General features: G+C 34.7%; 1 protein-coding gene across 6 annotated transcripts in view; it reads right to left on the bottom strand.

Moving 5' to 3' along the window:
- TMEM117 (transmembrane protein 117) overlaps positions 1–24,708 on the bottom strand; it is a 240,273-nt gene that overhangs the window by 164,083 nt on the left and 51,482 nt on the right. Inside the window, exon 1 of one of the 6 annotated variants that reach the window (XM_074194877.1) lies at positions 7,130–7,185. The exons of the other annotated variants lie outside the window; for them this stretch is intronic. The gene's annotated coding sequence lies outside the window, so the exon portion shown is untranslated. Of the gene's footprint in view, positions 1–7,129; positions 7,186–24,708 lie in introns of those variants that run through there. 6 annotated transcript variants of the gene reach the window in all.

Below are 24,708 nucleotides of genomic sequence, written 5' to 3'. Positions count from 1 at the left end.
GTCTGCTTTTTTTATTTTATACTATCTTACTTAGTGATCACATCATCTCTATAACTCTAATTCCCACGTTATATTTCAAGTCCTAGTCTACCTCCCATACAACATGTATCAAAAACTATCTTCTGGACATCCTGAATTGAATGTCCCATAGGTATGTCAAGCACAACTCTTGGTTGCTCAAAAAAGAATTCATTATATTTGTTATGTGTCAGGTATAAACTAAGTTTAATAAATGATTAACTATTGACAGAATTGTGTCCAGAGCAGGAAAACCAAAAGCAGTAGCAAGTGGGAAGAGGGCTACTTGCAAGGACCTAAAGGAGCCCAGATTCCCCACAAACCCTCCAATAGCAGAGTACTGTTCTGGAAAGAAATAAAAAGAATCATCTCTGGAATTTCCTATCCAATGCAGGAATCCATTGAGAGATCCTGAGAATCCTGTAAAGACACTGAAATATGTGAGCCATGGTAATCCATAGAGGCACCCAGAAAGCACAATCCAGATAGCCCCTACAAGTCTGGGGCAAGAACAAGACTTCCTGAAGAACATAACAGTTCAGTTTAGATCTTTCCTTCCTCAAAGCCTGTATAGCTAAAAAGAAAGCAGTCTTGGGTCATTCCAAGTAGATCCAGGGAGACACTAAATGGCCTGAGATCAGTTGTGGAACAGAGTTCCTTGCAAAATTCAGTCCACAATAGTTTCTAAAGCCTGTGTTTGAATCCCAATATGTGAATACCTCAAAGTTCAACAACAAAGGGGAAAGGCTCCAGACAGAGCCTATGAGAGAGGTCTGGGGACCCTGTGGAAAAAAAGGGGGCCTAACAGGTGTCAATTCAAAATCTTCTCATGTCATTCAATTGTCTTCACCCTTAAATTAGATACTGAAGTGGATGAAAAATTAAGCCAAGGGAAACTGTAAATACCATGAGAAAGTTACCTTGGTTTAAGGGAAGCCTAGGATATGAATGTAAAGCCTCACAGAAAAAAATTATTCTGTTATAAGTGCTACAGGAGTACTTAGAAGAAATTCAATAAGAAATAGAATGGAAAATCTATCTTTTAAAATTAGAATGGATCAGACAATGTGACTCAGTTTGACAACAAGAAATATTTTAAGACAAAGCAAAAGATTAAAATAGAAACAAGAAAACCTAAGGAACATTACATCAAAAACAACTATGTAGGATATATCAAAGAAAGATGATCTTAGAATGATATGACTATAAACCATGATCAGAAGAAAATAATAACTAAGCCAAATGGTGAAAGACATACAAAACGCCAATGAGAGTAAGAATACCTTGAAAAAAGTCCAATTGGAAAAATGGAAAAAGAGGCATAAAAATTCAATGAAGGAAAAAAATGCTTAAAAAATAGAATTGGTCAACTGGAAAAGGAAGTAGAAAAGTTTACTGAAGAAAAAAATTCCTTAAAAATCAAAATCAAACAAATGGATGCCAATGACTTTTTTTGAGAAATCAAAATCAAACCAAAGGAATGAAAAAATAGAAAAGAATGTGAAATATCTCATTGGAAAAACAACTGACCTGAAAAATGGATCTAGGGGGAAAAATTAAAAATTAGTGGAATACCTGAAAGCCAAAATCATAAAGAGTCTAGACATCAACTTTCAAGAAATTAGCAAGGAATACTGCCCCCATATTTTAAAACCAGAGGAAAAATGGAAATTGAAAGAATCCATTGATCACCTCCTGAAAAAGATCCCCAAATGAAAATTTCCAAGAATACTATAGCCAAATTCCAGAGATTCTAGGTCAAGGAGAAAATACTGCAAGCAGCCAGAAAGAGTTCAAATACAAAACATAGAAAAATATGAGCTAATACAAAGTGAAATGTACTATGTACAAAGTAACTGTAATATAACAAGATAATCAGTTGTGAATGACTTAGCTATTGTGGGCAATACAATGATCCAAGACAACTATGAAGTACTTATAAAAAATGCTTTCACAGAGAAAGAACTAATGGTGTCTGATTTCTTGAAGCATACTTTTTTATGCATTGTTTTTCTTGAAGATTTTTGTCTGATTTCTTTCACAACATGACTAATACAGAAGTGTTTTGCATGATTAAATATGTATAATCTATTTTGAATTACTTGTTTTATCAATGAGGCAGTGGGAGGGAGGAAAGGAAAGAATTTTGAACTCAGAGTTTTAAAAATGATTGTTGAATATTGTTTTTGCATGTAATTGAGGGAAAATAAAACACTAAAAAAATTTTTAAAAAGAAAGAAATTAAAATCTTGATTGTGAATGATAACAACTACAAGGATCAAGAGTCTGGAGTCTGAGTCAGAGAGCAGGAAAGAGTCTTTTATTTTTTCTTCAAAGATAAAGGACACCAGCCCCTTTGTTGCAAAGTAGCATCAGCCAGGGAGTGTCAAAGATAGAAGCTCACAGGCCTCTTTTTTCAATAGTAATAATAACCTTACCTCTAAATTCTGTATTATCCCACTTTTGGCTGGTAAGACAAGCTCACAATCTTTTTACTAATACTATCCAACCAGCACAAAACAAATTCAATCTTCATTATCCTAATTATTCATAACTAATCATTATCCTATAGGAAAGTTACAGTTTTTAATCACGTATTACCATAATTACTCATGGTTAATCTATACCCTCTTCAAAGTGATGTTTTACAAAACCTCATTATGCATTTCCACTGATCAAATTTGGAGATGTCCAATCAGAAAGGGAGTCAGTGCAATTTTTCTTAATATTACTTCATTTTCCAAGAATCACAGTTACACTGGAAATCAGACACTTTTACTTTCCCAGTGAACAACAATGATAAGGGGCTATAATAATGTATTCATGAGGAAGCTTTACTGAATGTCATTCCACCATTGTGTATAAGAGTGTTTTTATGAGGAAACTTCACTAAAGGTCATCCCTTACAATCCCCCCCCCCCCCATTCTTTTCCTGATAAACTTCATTTATCAGATTCTTCTCAATATTCCCTCCACATTCAACTTTATATTTCCAAGAGGGGCATCCCTGTGTTTTCATTACCATAATCCTATCAAAATCTTTATCTCTTGATCACTGCCTATACTCTCTTATGAGTCTATTGGGAGTAGAGCTGAAGTTTGATGGTCCTGTCTTTCCTTTTCCTCCTTCTTGGCAATGGAGAGACAATAAACATAAGATTTATCTACAAGGAAAGGACATGAGGGTGGCACACGTACAGAATTTAGGAGAACATTATGAATATCAAAAGAGCTGATTCCCCTGACCAAGAGCCATACACATAGATACAAGATGGAGATGATAAACTGGTCCAGTCTCTCTCTATTCCCCTGGAGACATCTAATATTTTTCTGTATCTTCAGAATCTATTCCAAAAAGTTCTCTCCAGTTCAGGTAACTTATTGAGAGCTTCTCTTCTGGTAAAGAAACTTCTTAACACCACATCTTATCAGACTAAGACTCCAATTTTCATCATTAGACAATAAAATTCTGGAGCTATTACAATTTAAATTTTGACTTACTGTCATGTTGAGATACATACTTTACTCTAACAATATAACTTACATAATTGCTTTATTGCGTGAGTGAATTCATTGAAGATTTCCGGATTAATTTGAAATTGTAACATACACATTAGACGATCATCTTAGTACAAAGGGTATCCAGCAAGTGATATACAAACAGTCTTAACCTTTCACTCTTATTAAAATAATAACTCAAGCATTCTTAACTAAAATGAATTTCTCTTCCCAAAATATCTCTAAATATACTATAGGTGATTCTTCTCCTGATATACTCAACTGACTTACATTCCCTTCCTTAAAGTAGAACTTGAAGCTGCTATTGCACAGAATTATATCTTATTACAAAAAATCATTTTATTTTTCTTACCTGAATATCCCTTCTAACATAAAAATCAAGGCATCTTAATTCTTGTCAGAACATATAGCTAGCAACAGATGTGAAAGCCATACACTAGCCTATCTAGCTATTAAACTCTAATTAGCATAAAATTTCTATGTCAGATTTGCCTATAACAGTTTACTATAAAGATCCAGGACATCAAAGGAAAATTCCTTTATAGATAAAATTTTGATTGTCATTTTCCAGGCAGAGTACATGTGGGTAATCAAATGCTTTAAGCCAAATTTTAGATCCATCCAGTGAGAAATTATTCAAATGTTACATTTGGGAAATCAAGTCAGAAAGGGCCTAACCTCAAACAGCACTGCAAAGCCACCCCTTCAACTTTTAATCCCAATGCACTGTCATCTGTAGTTTCCAAACCTCCAACTGGGATTCCTGGATTCAGGAGAGCATTGACCTAACAGCACTCCCTTTGTTGATCATGTCAGACAGAATAGAAACTAATTAAAAGTTCCATGATCTAAAATAGTAATTCTTTCTAATTAGACTTCCAAGTGAATACAGTTCACAAGAACTAAATACCAATTATAATCTTGATAGGGTCCCAATCAATGAGCCCCTTCCCCAGCACACATATCTATTTTGAGCCTCCTTCCTGGGTCCCTCTCATCAGAATACACTAAACAGGGTTATCTTCCAAACCTCTGCAAAAAACAATCAAATTTCCCCAGCATCTGAAGTATTCCCTGACACACAAAAATTCCATAATAAGTATGTTCCATAACTCAACTAGAAAGTCTAGCCCTCTGGTGGTACTAACTTCTGATCTCCAGACCTATATCCCTTTGTCCAAAATCATATCTTCTCTATTCCTATATAGAGATGGCATGTCAGATGCCTCTTGGTTAGAGACCCCTCCTTCTAGCCTGTTGTATTATATAACAGACACCTCCTTTTGCTTCAATCCATTAGAACACTTTAGGGGACTTTAAAATCTTCAACATGTGTTATTAATTCCAAATGTAACAAAAAAAGTAAGAGGACAACACATTAATTAGTAGATTTTACACAACAATCTTTCCATTATTGCATTTATACATGAACCTACAGATCTAGAACAAGTTCCAACAAAATGTTTAAAAATTTCAGGGATCCTAGAGGGTCATGACTTTTGATTTTTTCCCTCATTATCCCTACAAAGTAATTAATTATTAAGTCCAGGCTCTGACTTCATAGCTTATATTTACAAAAGTAGGTCACATAACTGATATTGACTTTTCAACATCTGACTCATCAGTAAGTTAAGGGTTACATAATTTTTAATTTCCCAATCATTCTTCAGAGACCCTCACAGTTACTCAATATTATCGGGATGGTATCTTGCAGTTAGGATATACTTTCAAATCTCTAATCCACTATTCTCCTAAGTTTGCAATTAATGTGGGGGGGAGAGAAATCTGCAATTTTGACTTCTTTAATAATTGAACATTCAATTCTTAACTTACATGAAACATCAGGTTTCGATGCTGACATCTCATTCTCTTAAAGCAAAACAAAACAAGTTCTCTTAATCAAGATTAAACTTATAATATAATATCTTTTTTATTTTTATTTCATAAGCTTATTTACCTCTTATCCCAAATACACTTTATTTTGGTTTTTGGTTTTTGCAAGGCAAATAGGGTAAGCAGCTTGCCCAAGGCCACAAAGATAGGTAATTATTAAGTGTCTAAGGCTGGATTTGAACTCAGGTAATCCTGACTCCATGGCTGGTGCTCCATCCACTATGCCACCTAGCCACCCCTATTTGCACTCTATTTTCAAAAATAAAATGAGATCCTCCAAGAATTTAATCTTATATATATGATAATTTCAAAATCCCATGTAAGCTTTTCATATGCCAGGCTGTGTTACATTTACATAGAACAAGATCTCAAATAGACATTTTCTTCTTTTCAAATGACAGATGTTAAGTAAGCTACTTTGATCTTTCATATATATTCATAAATATAGATTGATATAGATAGATAGATAGATAGATAGATAGATAGATAGATAGATAGATAGATAGATAGATATCCATAGACACAAGTTGGAAAACAAATCTTTTCACAAACACTCTGGGCCAAAAAGACCTTGAGAGAGAGACTGTTGACAATGCGTTATCTGGTTTTCACATAGCAAGGTTGTACAATTATGATAGTAAAGGATTATAACATTAGATGAAACCTCAATTCATTCACTGTTGGTTATTATAAGACAATTTAAAATTCTCAAAATTTTAGTTTGAATCTGTTCTTATACAAAGTTTACTAATTATACATAACATATTTCAATTTCATATATATTCTGTTTATTCCCTAGAATTTTGCAACATGGAAAATTCTTAAGACCTTTTAATAATTACAAGATTTTCTTTAACAATCTTATCCCAAAAGATATTCAAAATAATCTTAAATTACTTTTCTTTCAAAACCTAAAAATTTGCAAGTTCTTATGTTTACCAGTGCAAGTCTAATTTCCTAATGCTCTAGCTTACAAGAGCTTTTATCCTCACTGACTAAAATTTCTTAATATTAGAACACTTAGGAATATCACAACATCATAATCAAAATTGTACATTTTTACAAACCCCTTAATTCAGTTTTATATTTTTTCAGATTACTGTATATAGATCAGTCCATAAAGTTATCTAATTGAGGAAACAATAATAAATAAAACAAATAACGTTTACATAGCAATTGCTCTCATGTCAAATATTTCATATTATGGGGTTTTATCACTTTGCAGTCACTTCACTGTTAGATATTATAAAAATGGCTGTCTAATTCTGTTTTCAAATTATCCCAATCTCATTTAAGAACACAACTCTTGGGGCAGCTAGGTGGCACAGTGGATAAAACACTGGCCCTGGAGTCAGGAGTATGTGAGTTCAAATCTGACCTCAGCTGTGTGACCTTGGGAAAGTCACTTAACCCCATTGCCTTAAATAAATCAAAAAGAAAAAAAGAAAAAGAACACAACTCTTTCATAACAAAAGTAGATGATCAAGGCACAAACGCAAAAGAAGAGAATGGCTTCAAGGGGCAAGGAATGGGCAGCTGGTGGCAGTGGATGGAGCACAGGTCCTGGAGTCAGGAGGGCATGAGTTCAAATCTGAACTCAGACTCTTAATAATTACCTAGCTGTGTGACCTTGGACAAGTAATTTAACCCATTGCCTTGCAAAAATAAATAATAATGATAAAATAAAAAAATAAAATACCTGCAAGGAAAGTGTCAAATGAAAGCACAGCTTGTGCACAAATTCCACTAGAATTCCTGGAAGAGATAAAGCAGAGATTTTTGTGTTTGTTAAGAGTTTAAAATGTTTTTATAAGTTGAGTTAGAGGAAAATATGGGAAAGAAATGAGAGCTATGAAAGAAAGAATTGGAATTTGGCACACCTCATCCAATCAATAAATATTCTGAAAATCAGAACCAAATAAAAATCAATGATTCTAGGAGATGACTAGAAATATTAAAACAAATTCAAAAGATTGAAAATATAGAAGAAAGAAACTATTATAGAAAGAAAAAAGTTAAATACAAAACAAATTGAGGAGAAAAAATTAAAAATCATTGTACTACTTTTATATACCTTAATACCAGAAGAGGTTCTAGACATTTTTTCTAGAAATATTAAAAGAAAATTACCTGAACTCTTAGAATCAGATGACAATGTAGAAATAGAAAGAATCCTGAAAGCCCAAAAAATAAAAGGTCCCAGGAATAGTATAGCTAAAATTCAGAGATTTCAGGTCAATAAAATGTATTGGAAGCATCCAAAAATGAAGAATTCAAGTATCAAGGAGCAATAGTCAGAATCATGTGAAATTTAACAGTCACCATTATGAATGAGTGCAAAGTTTGGAACATGTTATTCCAAAAGGCAAAATACATTTATTTGCAGCCAAGAATAGCTTGCTCAGAAAGAAATGAGAAAAAAATAGGGGGGGAAATAGACTTTTAATGAAATGGACCTTTGATGAAAAGTCCAGCGTGGTATAGAAACTTTAAAATACAACACAGAAATTAAGAGAAATGAAAAGCTACTAAGGAAACAATCAAAAGAACAAATAAACTTATTTTTTTTATTCTACTTGGGGAGATGATACATGTGATTCTTATCATCATCAGTAGTCCTATGGGAAATCTGATAAGACAGAAGGCCTGACAGTGGTTATTTTATGTTTTGATAATTTTAAAATAAGAATGGAAAAAGAAGGGGCATGAATATACTGGTAGGGAAAGAAGGAAGAGGAAAGATTGGGGAAATATATCTTACATAAAGAAGATGTTAAAGTGGAAGACATTACAAATAGGGAGTGGCAGTAAGTGACACTTAAAACCATGATCTTATCTGAACTGAGTAAAGGACAAAATTACTTACATACACATACACATCCAAAATCAGGAACAAAAAAAAAATATTATTCAATAGAGAAACAATATGGGGGGGGTGGGGAAGAAAGCTGGGAATAAAGGGTAGATTTTGAAAGGGAGCTTAAAAAAAAAGAAACGTTAAGAATTTAGGCGAACTAAAGGTGGCTTGGAAGCAGACACAATTCACAATTGTATAAATTGCACCAGAAAACTGATGCCCAAAACATTCATTCTTTCTCTTCTTCCTTATAAAGAAAGGAGGGAAAACAAAGATGAAAACCTTGGAGGAAACAGACAACTGATAACTATGTACAAACAACACCAAAGCAGATTAAATTACAAGAGAAACAATAAATGGTTTATTCTTATTTGGTTCCTTAATTTTACTTTATGATCACTTTGCTATGTTTCTTTGGATTCCTGTTTCTCTAATTTGTAAAATAAATGGTGAAATGATTCAAATTTTTAAGAATAAGAACCATTCCTCAAATGTGGTCAGTTTATTAAGACCATTCTCAAAAGAAGAAATCCAGGTTATCAACAATAATATTTTGAATGCTCTAAATCAATAATAGAGAAATTAAAATTTAAATAATCCTGAGGTTTTACCCATCATATTGACCAAGGTCACAAAAAAAATGAAAATTACAAAGACTGGACAAGTTTGGGAACAGAAGTTATTAATGCACTGCTAGTGGAGTTGTGAACTGGTCCAAGCCATTGGGGAAGGCAATTTTCATCTCCACTCTGAAACAATTTAGAAGAGCTAATAATAACTCTAGCATTAGTAATAGTACTTTAAGCTTTTAAAATATAATTTCATTATATACTTATAACCCTGAATGCTGAAAAACTATTATCCCTATTTTATAGATGAGGAAAACTGAGGCAAACTGAGATTAACTGACTTGTCTGGGGTTTTTGAGGTGGGGTTGCAACTCAAGTCTTCCTAATTCCAGATTTAATATTCCAACCATTGGTAATCTGTTGCCAAAAAGCTATTTTAACTGCAATCAAGTGATAGCAGTACTCAGTCTGTCTAAACCCCAAAAAGATCAAAGAAGGAGAAAAATGGATCCAAATGTACAAAAATATTTATGACAATTTTATTATTGGTGTTTTTGTTTTTGCAGTGGCAAAGATTTGGAAATTAAGAAGATGCCCTTCAATTGAGGAATGACTAAAGATATTAATGTGCAAAGATATTATGAATAGTAGATGATGAAGTGACAGTTTCTTTACATATACCAAATATTTTATTTTTTCCAATTACATTTAAAAGAAATTTTCAACATTCATTTTTTATAAGATTTTGATTTCCATATTTTTCTCCCTGCCCCTTTTCCTTCTCTCCTCATCAGGATTGTGAAACATTTCCATATCAGTCATGTTGTGAAGAAACAAACAGAAAAAAGAAGAAAAAAATAAAATGAAAATAGGATGCTTTGATTGGCAGTTAGACTCCACTAGTTCTTTCTCTGGATTTGGAAAGTACTATCCAAAATGAGCCTTTTAGAATTATCTTGGATCATTGTATTGCTGAGAAAAGCTAATTCAATTATTGATCATAGCATAATATTGCTATTATTATGCACAATGTTCTTCTAGTTCTGCTCACTTGCACTTAGTATCTTAGTGCACTTAGTTGCACTTAGTTCATATAAGTTCAGGTTTTTCTAAAATCCTCCTACTCACCATAACAAGAGAATTCTGTTATATTCATAAACCACAACTAGTTCAGCCGATGCCAAATTAATAACATTCCCTCAATTTCCAGTTCTTTGCCACTACTAAAAGAGCTGCTCTAAATAATTTTGTACATGTAGATTTTTTCAAAGGGGACAGATTCAGAGAAATCTGAGACTTATATGAACCAATACAAAGTGAGGAGAGCATAAAGAAAACAAATCATACAATAATAACTACATTGTAAAGACAAACAGTCTTGAAAGATTTAAGAACTTTGATCAAGACAATGAGCAATCATGATTCCAGAAAAGGTCCTATGCAACTGCTCATAATAAAATAATCTTATATACTTTGAAAACAAAAAAATGAAAGATCGGAGATGAGACTGATGAAGCATTAAAAAGTAAGCAGTATAGAAATGTTTCATCTCAACAGTTATGGGCCCCTTCAGGGTAGAAGGTATTAAGATGTTCTGAGAAAGAAGCAAAATGTAATGAATAACTAATTATAGTAAGTAGTACAAGTATTTCCAATATCCTAAAGAAAGAAAGGTCTACTCCAATGGTCCTTCAGGATAATCATGGTCATCCAATTAACTCATAAACCTTGCACAGATTCCAGTTTTCTAAAAGCATAACAAAATAGAAAGTTTATAATTAGGTTGAGAATCCTAATTCCACAGAACAAAAGACTTGGAAACAATGTCGGTCTTTAAATTATGGAATGGCAAATAAACAGAAAAAAATCTGGCACATGAATGTAATGGAGTAATGCACTATAAGAAATGCTAAATATGCAGAACTTAGGGAAATGATGGTACAAATATAAATTAATGCAGATTCAAGAAAGCAGAACCAGAAAAAATAATATACATAATAAATATGTGATTTCTTTCTTTTTTTTTTTTTTTAGTAATGTTTGTCCTTCATTGCCAAAGAATATCATGATCTCAGGGAGGTAATGCCATGACAAGCACATGATTTGGATTTGAGTGAGAGGGTGCTGTGCTAAGTCATCAACCTCAGTTTTTCCTCCAGAGTCATTTGAGTCCAATGGACAGATATGAATCAGGACAACTGGAAGTGGCTTGAATGGGAGGCAAGCAGGGTTAAGTGACTTCCCCAAGGTCACACAGTAAGTGTCAAGTGTCTGAGGCTGGATTCACACTCCCATCCTCCCATCCACTGAGGTACCTTGCTGCACCAATAAATCTATATTGTATATAGAAATAACAAAACACACATATTTTAATGTGCACAAGAACAAGGAAACAATGCTTTGTAATGCTAATGTTCCAGTTTGATCCATGAGAAAATAAATAAAAGGTACTTTTCTCCTGTATTTCAGAAAACTGTCTTCTCCCTTCTGCTCCCCTCCATTTTTATTTTTTCTGACAAGAAATGTATCACTGAACAGGATGGCATATATTTAGAAATAAATAAGAGGCATTTCCAAATCTAAACTTCAAAAATAGTAAGTTCATGAATTATAAAACAACACAATCATCCATATCCTATTGTTTTCATGCTATTTCTTTGTGTCCTTTTAGCTGCTATTAAAAAAAGCTTTCCTTCCTTTTATCTAAAGAAGATTTTGTATTATTTTTAAATAGAATATTTTCGATCAACATGTTGATCCTCAGTTAGCTCTACTGAAAGTTTATCAATTAGATGAGAATCAGTTCAGAATGTTAGCTAGCTATAGTTTCTGAAGACTGTCCAAAAAGCACTTATCCCCCAGAATATCAATACCTGGAGTAATCCCAATAATATAGATGCTACTTTGAATAAAACAATGTATCAAAATTAGACATAATCTTGACTTTATATATCTTAACAATTCTCTAGAGGAAACTAGGGAATGCTATAATTAAATAGGTATAGCTTGCAAAATTTAAATGATTTTGACTTACTTTTTTTTAAATTTTTCTGTTATCAATATAACTTGACTTTTTTCTTTTGCTGAGAAAGCTCATCAGAGCTTTAGTCTCATGTTAACATCTAGGTGGTACAATAGACTAAGCACTAGACCAGGGACCTGGAAGACCTGAGTTCAACTCCATTCTCAGACACTTACTAATAACTCAAGGCAAGTCACTTAACAGCTGTCTATCTCAGTTTCCTCAACTGTAAAACAAATCATTGAGGGTTCAAACCTCAGGAATGTGTAAAAAGTGAGCAAGAGGGGGAGAAAAATCTTGCAATTACTTCACAAGGAAGAAAACTCAAATACATGGAGTACAAACTAGTAAATTAACAAAATCAGCAAAAGAAGGGAAGATCACCTTCAATTCATAGAAATTAATTTATACATCTCTGGATGAATATTATAAGACAAAAGGAAAATGAATCAATACCCAGAGAAACAGAAAATTCTATGAATTGCAAAGAGAGCATGAAACCAAACAGAATGCTCCTGATGATTCAAAAGAGAAATAAAAATCACAAAAGTAAAATATAAAGCCTGCAGAGAAGAAATAATTGACAGAATAGAAAAATGACTCCACAATGGTGAGTCTCTCCAAAGGAGAAGAAAAAGAGAGAGAACAATTTATTAGGAATAAAAATACAGTGAAGAGAAGGAAAATGACGAACTCATGATGAAACATCTTAATCATCTTCTAATAAAGAGACAATGGACTCAGTATGGATTGATTTTTTTATAAAGACATTTTTTTTACTTGCTTATATATCTCTGCAACAAGAATGGCTGAGAGGGAGAGAAGAAGATACTGATTGGAAAAATAAAATATAACTTTTTTAATTTGAAAAACTAATCAGAAACTGTGGTGAAGAGCCTGGAATTATCAGAAAAGAGAGGAAGCAAAGAGACAGAGCTGGAAAAAAGTGACTCAGCCTGCTGGTTCATCTCTCTGCTTAAGGAACAAAAACCATTGCTGTGAGCAAATCTGCTGCTGTCCATCCCCTTGCCTAAGGAACATGGATCATTGCTGTGAAACATGCATTTATCTATACTTTCCCTATGGCACTATAAGTTCCTACTGTATGTGGGAGGATGTGACTCTGTGGAAGGCTGACCCTGACTAAAAGCCTTTCAGCACTGCAGGGATCACCACTGCTTCAGACAATTACTCCAATGGCAGTGAGGAGAACCTCCCTAGGGAAGATAGTGGTTTTGATGAAGAGGCCTAGGGGTCTAACCATGATTTAGAAATTAAAGTGGTGCTACCTGGTAGGGTGCTGGCTGTCTCTGAGCAGGAGTCTGGATGGCAGCACCCAGAATTAACTTATTTCAAGAAGAATAACACCAGAGAAACAGGAAAGGAAAGGTAAGCCTTGGAGACTGCCTTGGTTGACATTGCATTTGGCATCTAGATGAACTTATTTAATGGACTCATCTCAGGGAGTCTGTTAGGAAACCCAAGTCATTGAAAGCAAGAGCACAGAATTATGCTTTCTACATGTTGGCTGATGAAATAAAGTCTAGCTTGGTGACTTAAATTAAATATTAGGGACAAAATAATGACTTAAAAGTAGTAAAGATAAAAATCAATAAGAAAGAAATAAAGGAAAATGGGAGTTTAGCAATTATAACTTTAAATTCAAATAAATTAAACAATCAAATTAAACAGGAGGGAGATGGAAGGTTTTTTTCTGATTGAAAAAATTTTAATTAAAAAAACAAGTAAGTTGTCCTTCATAATAGCAGAGGACAATGTCATCATGCACATAATGGCATGACTTGCACATTATGTTTATTATAGTGAGAAGAATGTTGCCCAAAGACATCCTTCCCATTGTCTTTTCCAGAATCAATAATACCCTCACAGGTCTAATTTAATAGGAAATGGGACATCTGGTGAAAGCCTGGATGCTGTGGGAGCCCTTGGCTTTATGGCCATGGGTCCCTCCCATGCTGAGACAGATTAACTTTTGCCTTATTGGTGAAAGCATATCACTTTAAAAATCATTGCACTGCAAATTTGATCACAGAGAGACAGTTTTGAATATACTGTGTTTTCATCAGTTTATTGTCAGAAAAATCAAATACTAGGGGTGGCTAGGTAGTGCAGTGGATAGAGCACTGACCCTGGAGTCAGGATGACCTGAGTTCAAATCTGACCTCAGATTTTTTTTACCCAGCTGTGTGACCTTGGGCAAGTCACTTAACCCCATTGCCTTGCAAAAACAAAAAGAAAAAGAAAAAACAAGAAAATAAAATACTGGAGTTTTGCCTGGTGCTGGAGCCTCACTGATATGGAAAGTAGAGAGGAGATGACTGCAAGAAAGCAAAAAAAGCAAGCAGGGTGTGGAAGAAGAACACAGGTCCACCAAAAACCACCTTCCCATGTTGGTTCTTCCCCACCTTGTCTGTCAAGCGCTCTCTCTCTCTCTCTCTCTCTCTCTCTCTCTCTCTCTCTCTCTCTCTCTCTCTCTCTCTTCTCTCTCACAGGGAAAGCCACTGTCCTCCCCTCAATGAGCAGATCCCACCACCAAAACTCCAAGAGCTCGAGGTGGAGATCCTGGAACAACACATGCCCAGGTGTGCCAACCACTGTATTCTGGCAGACTGCTGGGGGTTGGGGGGGAACATCTCTCACAACTGACTGAGACAGGGGAGGTAAGGGAGCCCAGCAAAGCACTCCCAAACTAAGACATACAACGTGGGACCTGAGAAGAAGGTGGGGAGAGAGCTACAGGAACCAAACTGAGAGAGAAGTGCTCACACCACTCCTTCCCCAATGGGATTTCCCTTTCCCATCCCGGAGGGGAAAAGAAGGAAAGGAAAAGAGGGTTAAAAAAGGCAATGATAAAGCATAAATTCATTTCTGCTAAAAATCCTGCAAAGTATAGTACAAATGTATCTTTTTTTTAATATCATACATGTATCTATCTAAAATTTAAAAACCGGCAATATATCAGAATACATTAGAGGCTTTCCCAATAAATACAGTATTAAAGACAATGATACTCATTCTTCCTATTTTTATTTTGTACATTTCTAGAAATACTAATAATGACAAATACAATATAAAATGTAAAACAAGAGAATGAAATTAAAGACATAAAGACAGGCAAAAGATAATAAACCTATAAATATGACATAATAGTTTAATTGGAAAATTCTAGGGAAACAGCAAAGATCCTAATTACTATATTCAATGAATGAATGATCTCTTCATTAAGCACTTTCTAGGTGTAAAGAACAGTGTTAAATTCTGATGATAAAGATAGAAAAGATAATCCCTGCTATCAAGGAATTCATATTCTACTGGGAGGGATAACATGGAAAGTTTCAGGAGCAAATCAGATAGAAAGGTCCTATGGTCTTTAGGGACACAAAAGATAATAACTCTTAATAACTCTTCTTGAATGCCATTTACACTAATAAAATCATATCCATTCTGATGTTGAATGATTTAACAGTGGCAAGGACTTTGATAAAAAGAACTTTCTTTTTCGGATCTTAAATAGCTTGGATGTCAGTACTTGTTTTTGTCAGAATACATAACCTTCCCAGGATGATAGTTGAAAGCATTGGGCTAAAAACAATACTATTCCCAAAAGTCTTGGGCTTTCTCCATCAGAATCTGAGAGGAGATGATAATCAATATAGTGATAATGGTCTGATTTGCATAGTAATGTTTCTTGTCCCCTCAAGGTCTCTTGTTGCTTCAGCTAGGTTGGCTTATCTGCTCTGCATATGGCAGTTGATGGGGATAGCCAGTCCATACTCCATAGGATCCTTCACCCAGACAATTGTTGAAAGAGTAAGGCTTTAAGTAGGCCAGGTAATAGGGACAGTGATCCTAGTATAACTGTTGCTTGTATATTGTTTACTTGTCCATGAAGGGTACTTGAAAAATGAGGTAAGGTATAATGTGGTTATAATTCAAAGTAATTCATGACTCCTGAGAAGTATATTTCTAATGAGAAAGAAGACAGGAAGGTACTTAATGACATGAGGCAGTGCTCAATGTCAATCAATCAAGCAATCAATCAATCAACCTGTGATTATACTTTGAGCTTATCAAGCTATCAAGCAATCAATTAATCAGCCTCTGATTTATGGCACTTTGATTAATAGTACTTCTATTGTACTTCTATCAGGTCAGATAAAAGGAATATAATTTGATAAAAGAGAAGTAAGTACAAAACACAGTTAAAACAATAAAAACATAAAAAGAACACTAGGCATTAGTGAAAAAATAACACCAGGTGAAGAGCACAAAGAACTATTATAGTAGAGGGAAAGAGTGTGTGAACACTAAGTAATCCTAATAAATGGTTGGTTATTGTCCTTCATTATCGAAGACCAAAAAGAACTATGAGACAAATTACAATGTGTCCTACTGGGGTTGCTCAGACAATATGAGCTCAGAATGTTCTATCACAGGTTGGGCACAAATAGTCCATGTGAACACCTGGGGTGGGTATGCTAAACCTACAGATGTCACATTTCCTTTAATCTGCTTCAATTCAGCCTTCCTCATAGAGTACACACCATAGTGGGTGTCCTGTGTCAGTGTCTCCCATGCTTTATAATCAGTTCTAAAGTTCTTCAATGAGACCTCTAGGGGATCTCAATATCATTTCCTCTGACCCCTGCTGTAAGCACTTGTCCAGTATGAGTTCTCCATAAAATAGCTTTTTTGGCAAACATATGTCTGACATTCTAACAATGTGTCCAGTCTATCATAGTTGCACTCTCTATGATAATGTGCGAATACTAGACAGCATGGCTTGAGAAAGGATCTTAGTGTCTGGTACCTTCTCCTGCCAGGTGAACTTCAGAATCTTCCTAAGACAATTTAAGTGGAAGCGATTCAATTTTCTGACATAGCAATGGTATACTATCCAGGTTTCACAGGCATATAGCAATGAAGTCAACACAACGGCTTTGTAGACCTTCAGTTTGGTAGTTAATCTAATAATAGCTCTTCTCTACCATACTTTCTTTCAGAGCCTTCCAAATACTGAGCTAACTCTGGCAATGCAAGTGTCAACCTCATTGTCAATGTTATACCTCCTTGGAAAGGACAATGCAAGGTAAGTGAACTTGTCTATAGGACTCAAAACTTTTCCATTTGCTTTAACTCATGGTTCTACATATGGATGGTGTAGTGCTGGCTGATAGAGCACCTGTATTTTCTTGGTGTTGTTAGACCAAAATTAGCACAAGCAACAGAGAATCAATCCATATTTTGCTGCATCTCACTTCAGAAGCTGCACTGAGTGCACAATCATCTGCAAACAGAAGATCATGCACCAACACACCCTCCACTTTGGTCTTGGCTTATAGCCTTTTCAAGTTGAAGATGGCCATCAGTGTGCTAGCTGACCTTAAAGGCCTCTTCATTGAAGACATTTGATAACATGGCTGAAAACAACATGCTAAAAAGTATGAGAGCAAGGACACATTCTTTTTTACTCCATTGGTGACTGGAAAATCTCAAGAGCATCATCCATTATCCAGAACCCGGGCATGCATGCCTTCATGAGACTGATAGACAATACTGATGAATTTCTCCGTGCACAAATTTGGATATTATTTTTCATAAATCCTCATGACTGACCATATCAAAGGCCTTGCTCAGATCTTCAAATGTTATATACAGACATATGTTCTGTTCCTGTTATTTTTCTTGGAATTGTCAGGCAGCAAACACCATATCAACCACTCCTCAACCCTTTCTAAAGCCATATTGGCCCTCAGGAAGGTGATCCAGGTGAAGGATCAGCATATTGAGAAGGACTCTGGCAAGAATCTTACCAGCAATGACTAAATATCCCTATGATTGTCACAGTTGATCTATTCCCTTTACCTTTTTAGAGATGGATAATGGAACTGTCCTTTAATTTTTGGAAGATAACTTCTTCATACCATATAACCTGAAAAATTTCATTCAGCTTATGGATAAGCAATGGACCCCCAACCTGGTCAATCTCAACTGGAATAGAATCAGTACCTGATGCTTTGCCATATGAAAAAGCCTAATGGAATTCAAAATCTCTTCTTCAATTGGACCTTCATCTAGGGACTGATTGACTGCAACTTGAGGTAAAAGGTCAATGGCTTCAGCATTGATTGATGATGGTCTATTTAAGAACACTATGGAAGTGTTCAGCCCATTTCTCTAGGATCATGTTCCTGTTATCAATCAATGTGGATCCATCAGTACTGAATAGTTGAGTTGCACCATATGTCTTTGGCCTATAAATAGCCTTCAGGGCATTATAAAAGCATTTTGTTTTGGTACTTGTCCACATAAAATTGAATGTCATATGCCTTCCTACTGAGCCAAGAGTCCTGCATCGCTCTAAGCTTTGCTTGTACTTTACTTTTGATGGAATTAAATGCTACCTTCTTAGAAATTGATTAACTATTCTCCTGATAAACCCTGTGGAGTACTCATTTTTCATAAAGCATTTTCATCAAACCAGTCTTGGTGTTTGTGAGTGTTCTGGCGAAGATAAGCAAATGCAGTGCTGTACACTAGATCACTGAAAGGAGCCAGCTCTTTTTCTGCTCCACTCTTGCCAACTGTGTATTGGCTCAGTTTTCCCTCCAAATTAGCAACAAACTGTTCCTGTTTAGAGGGACACTCTAATCTCTTGACATTAATTCTTCTAATATTCATTTTGCCTTAAGGCTGCCACTCTGGTTGAATGTGAATGAGCTAAACTTAGAGAGGATGAGTCTGTGATCAGTCCAGCACTCTGCACTACATATTGTCCTGTTTATCTCTTTTCCTTACAATCACATGGTCTAATAGATGCCAGTATTTGCTATGAGGATGCATCCAAGAAGTTTTATTGCTTTTAGGTAAATGAAAGACAGTATTTGTGATGAGTAGGTTATGAGATGCACAAGTCTTCAGTAGAAGATGACTATTGCTGTTTCTGTTTCCAACTCCATTCCTCCCAAGGATTCCTTGCCATGTCTGGTATCTGACTCTACTCCAGTATTAAAGTCACCCAGGCTTCTTTTGGAACATTGATGAAAAAAGTCTCCAAGTCTTCATAAAAATTTTTCTTTATTTTCATTAGTGCTCATCATGGAGGGAGCATAGGCACTGATGATGGTGCATGGGGTTTTCCTGAAAGTGGCAATCTCACTGTCATGACCCTGTCATTCACTCCTTTTGGTAGGCATTCAAAAATGCTTACTAGATTAGTTTTGATTGTAAAACCTAACCCAGCTTCACAGTGTTCCCCTTCAAAGCAGAAACTATGTGTTCTTAAAAGGTATATAGGCAAAAAAGCTATATCATTATTATACATATATGTAACTAGTGGTATGGCTTCCAAATTCTTAGAGGAGTATCTGAATGAATTACAAGCAGATATAGACAGCAAAACTTTACTTCTCTCAGAACTAGATAAATCTAATCACAAAATAAACAAGAAATAAGTTAAGAAGGTGAATAAAATCTTAGAAAACTTAGATATGATAAACTCCTGGAGAAAACTTAATGGGGAAAGAAAAGATTATACCTTTTTCTCTGTAGTACATGGCATATATACCAAAACTGACCATATACAAGAGCATAAAAACCTTACAATCAAGTGCTGAAAGGTAGAAATAATAATGCATAGTTTTCAGATCATCATGCAACTAAAATAACATGTAATAAAGGACCATGGAAAGATAAACCAAAAGTTAATTGGAAATTAAATAACTTAATTTTAAATAATAAGTAGATCAAATAGTGAATCATAGAAATAATAATTATATCCAAGAAAATGATAAGAATGAGACATCATACTAAAATTTATGGGATGCTGTTAAAGTAGTTTTTAGAAGAAATATTAGCTATATCTCTAAATGCTCATATAAAAAAAGCAGAGAAAGAAGAGATCAATGAATTGGGTATGCAACTAAAAAAAAACTTTCTAGTTTCCAGAACTTTCTAGTTCTTTTTCTAAAGAACAAATTAAAGACCCCCCAATTAAATACCAAATTAGAAATCCTGTAAATCAAAGGAGTGATTAATAAAATTAAAAACTTGAAAATCATGGACCTAATAAATAAAACTATTGGTTTTGAGTTGGTTTTATGGGGAAAAAACTCAATAAAATAGATAAACCTTTGGTTAATCTGATCTAAAAAAAGACAGAAGAAAACCAAATTACTAGTATCAAAGATGAAAAGGGTAAATTAATCACCAATTAGGAAGAAATTAAAGAGATAATTCAGTTACTTTACTGAATTGTATGCCAATAAATTTGATAAACTGAGTGAAACTGACGTATATTTACAAAAATACAAACTGCCAAGATTAACAGAAGAGGAAATAAAATACTTAAATAACCCCAATTCAGAAAAAGAAATTGAAGAAACCATCAATAAACTCCCTAAGAAAAAGTTTCCAGGTCTAGATGGATTTAGAAATGAATTCTAGGGGCAGCTAGGTGGCACAGTGGATAGAGCACTGGCCCTGGAGTCAGGAGAACCTGAGTTCAAATCCAGCCTTAGACACTTTGGAGTCAGGAGAACCTGAGTTCAAATCCAGCCTTAGACACTTAATTACCTAGCTGTGTGACCTTAGGCAAGCCACTTAACCGCATCTGCCTTGCAAAAAACAAAAAAAACAAAAAACAAAAAAAACAAAGAAGCGAATTCTACCAAACTTTTAAGGAACAATTAATTCCAACCCTACACAAACTATTTAAAAAAAAATAGGAGAAGTAATAAGATTACTAATTCCTTTTATAACACCAATAGGATACTGACACTTAAACCAGGGAGAACCAAAACAAAGAAAATTATAGACCAATCTCCCTAATGAACATTGATGCAAAAATCTTAAAATAAAATTTTAGCAAAGAGATTATATTGTTTATTTGTTTAGGAGGTATTGGTCAGTAGTTACTGAGTGGATGTGTGGAGGTCTCTCAGTCTGAAGAAAAGAACTATCAGTCTCTTCAAAATAGGTCAAGGGTGGGGGAGAGTTTCCAAGGACTATCCCCTGAGAGCAGATGTCAGGTATCACTGCAGCTGTCATAACCACAAAAATCCCCCATGCTATTGCAAGGCTTGAGCCAATCATTTGAAAGGTCAACAGAAATTAGGAAGGTTGTAGTTTTTGCCTATAAAACTTGGCTGCTAATGCTTGTCAGGAGGTCTCCACCCCTGGGTGTCCCCTTTGCACCCTGGGAGGACCGCCCACTTCTTGCAAGATTCTAATAAATGACATTCTGCTCCGAACTTTGAGAAGCCTCTGAGTAGTCAATTTCAGTAGGGGTCTTCAGTATCCCACACATTACTGTTGATAATGATGAGGAAGGTGGGTCCCTTCTCCACAAAGATTTCTCCATTCAATGATAGTTGTGATGGCTAGGATGCAAACAAGTTTGGTTTGTGAGGGTACTGCTATTTTTAAGGTTTTCAGGCTCAAGAGATACAGTCTCATTGAGATAAAAACTTCAACAAAAGTGAAGGTACAAAATCAAAAGCATTTCTAAATACTAACAATGATGATGATGATGATAACAAGATCCAAGAAACAATAATAGGATGACAAATCTTTTCAAAAGATTTACAACCTGGGACAATTTTTGTCTAAGCTTCTTTACAACTTCTCCACAATTGCCTATTAAATGTGCCAGATTGATTTCTGTTTGGGAATGCCAAGAAAAAGTCACTGTGAGTCATTTTCCCAGCCTAGGGGAACTTAGGAGGATGGAAAGAGATATATTTGGGTACTAAGGTGAGTGCTGGCCAGGACCACAGTATAGTAGAAGACAGAAGGGAAGAATGACTGTGATAGGTACTCACGGAGGAGCCCAGCACACAGAGGAATCTAAGATGATTGAATACCTGAGAAAAAGGGGATCTCAAGGGAAAACCATCCTTGTAGCAGGAATGGGTTCCAGTTCTGGGTCACAGCTCCAGGGCAAAGAAGAGTGTTCCTCCCCCTGCCTCAGTAAGGAGCAAAGAACAAAATCTAGAAACATAAATTGTGTGGCTCTGAGCCTAAAAATAGAATAGGGACTTAATTCCAACTTTTAGTCTCAAAAAAGCATGAAATGGAATAACCAGGAGAGACCAAAACTAAGAGGGTGTCAGTAATTGAGTTACCCTGAATTTTCAGAACCTCCCAGTAGGCTAATGCAGTCAACTGAAACTCAATCACTCACAAGTCAACAGATCCAAACCAGGCCAAAAATTTGGAGAGGATAAACTGCCCTTCTGGGCAGTAAAAAGACCTCTCCTAAATCATACTCGTTTAAGAAGTACCAAAACAGGGGTGGCTAGGTGCTGCAGTGGATAGAGCACCAGTCCTGGAGTCAGGAGTACCTAAGTTCAAATCTGACCTCAGACACTTAATAATTACCTAGTTGTGTGGCCTTGGGCAAGCCACTTAACCCCATTGCCTTGCAAAAAAAAACAAAACTAAAAAAAAAATACCAAAACCTTACACAAAGCTCTGAACACAGCCCTGAAAATAGAAGAAGGATATAAAAGACACTTAGGTCAGACATCTCTCCCAAAAGTGACTAAAGTCCAAAGTCAATTAAGAAGACTAGAAAAATCAGCAAACAAAAAAAAAAGAATCTAATCATAAAAAACTACTATGGCAAAAGAGAAACTCAAGACATAAACATGGAAAAAGACAATGACTTGAAAATATCTTTAAGCTATGAACTGATCCAAACTTTCTGGAGAGGAATTTAGAATTATGCCCAAAGGCAATAAAAACATACATATCCTTTGATCCAGCAATACTACCACTGGGTCCATATCTTGAAGAGATCATGAAAATTGGTAAAAAAATTCCACAAGTTCAAAAATATTCATAGCAGCACTTTTTTGAACTGGCAAAGAATTAGAAATTGAGGGGATGTCCATCAACTGGGAAATGGTTGAACAAATTGTGATTATACATGTGTGTGTGTGTGTGTGTGTGTGTGTGTGTGTGTGTGCTGGAACTCTCCTATTAAAAATCATAAAGGACAGGATCTCAGAAAAGCCTAGAAAGACTTACATGAATTGACACTGCATAAAATGAGAAGAACCAGAAGAACATTATACACACTAAAACAACATGGGATGATAATCAACCATGATGGATTTGTTCATTTCGGTAGTACAATAATCAAAGACAATTTTAAAAGACTTGTGATGGAAAATACCATCCATATCCAGAGAAGAAGTTGTGGGTTTAAATGGTAAGATCAAAGCTTATTATCTTCAATTTTTAAAAGTTGTCTTATGTATTATGTCATTTTCTTTTCTCTCTAATAGTTTCTTTCTTCCATCTGGATCTAATTCTTATTTCACAACATGATCGATATGGTAGAGCCTATATTAGATTGCTTTCTGTCAGGAGGAGGGGGAGGAAAGGTAGGGAAGGAAAAAAAATGTAAAACTAAAAACCTTGCAAAAAAGAAATCCTATTGTTACATGCAGTTAGGAAACCAAATAAATAAAATATTTATAAAAAGAAAAATATATCTTTAAGCAAACAGCATAAAATTTAGGGGACCACTCTAAAGAGAATAAAATATTTGTTTAGATTCACTTAGAAAAATGGTCCTTAAATTTTAAAAAAATTTAAATAGTTAGAGGACTGTTCAGTGCTTTGAATAAAATAGGCAGCTAAGTGACATAGTAGTTAGAGTACTGAACCTAGAGTGAGGAAAACCCAATCCAGTCTCAAATATTTGCTAGCTTTGTAATGCTGGACAAAGGACTTAGCCTCTTTATCTCAGTTTCCTTAATTGCAAAATGAAGATTAATAAATTAGAATATATAATAAATATTCATATAATAATAAAATAAAAGATAATAATAACTGAGGGATGTTATAAGAATCAAATGAATAATATTTTTAAAGCACTTAAAGCACACAGCATACAAAACATCCTATAAAATTGTGAGATATTAATGATAATAAAGATGATGATGAGAATACCAAAGTTAATCCATAGCTTTAAAGAATATTGAATTATAAAAGTAATTTTTTACAATACTTGATAAAATAATAGTAAAATTCACTGGGAGGAATGAAAGATAAACTATCAAGGGAAATAATCAAATGGAGAAGTAGATCAATTGAACAAACTAGACAAGGGCGAATTAGAAATAATGGAATTCAATAATCCAGTGTTCAATAAACTGAAAAACATAAAAGAAAACTCCTTATTTGACTAAAAAAAATACAAAAAACTTCTGAGAAAATTAGAAAGCAGTATGTAGAGCCATTAGGCTTAAACCAACATTTGACAAACCATAAAAACTTTTCACCTGTGGGGGGGATTCAACTTCAGATCAGATGAAGGACTAAGTTAAATGTTGACTACCATTCTTTTTAGCTCTAGGAAATCAATTTTTGACCAACAAAGGACTGAAGCAATTAAAAAAGACATAATATATACTTTTATTACATAAAACTAAAAAGCTGTTTTTCTTTTGTTATTTTTTGCAAGGCAATGGGGGTAAGTGGCTTGCCTAAGGTCACACAGTTAGGTAATTAATATGTGTCTGAGGTCATATGAAATTCAGGTCCTTCTGACTTCAGAACTGGTGTTCTATTCACTGCACCACCTAGCTGCCCCTGGAACTAAAAAGTTTCTGCACTAAAAATATTAATATAACTAGAATAAGAAATGAATCAGTCAAGATAAGAAGAGATGAAATTTAAGGGGTTATGACCTTCTTGATGGAGCTGTCACTCAATAAAACATTTTGTGATAGCAATTTGAAATTATCCAAATAAAGTGACTTAAACGTCCATTCCCGTTGTCTCAGTGATTCTACCAA

This window comes from Macrotis lagotis, chromosome 7 (assembly GCF_037893015.1).
Source record: "Macrotis lagotis isolate mMagLag1 chromosome 7, bilby.v1.9.chrom.fasta, whole genome shotgun sequence".
NCBI classification, from domain to species: domain Eukaryota; kingdom Metazoa; phylum Chordata; class Mammalia; order Peramelemorphia; family Peramelidae; genus Macrotis; species Macrotis lagotis.
Note: the sequence above shows the minus strand (reverse complement) of the source record. Positions and strands in the feature narration are given on the sequence as shown.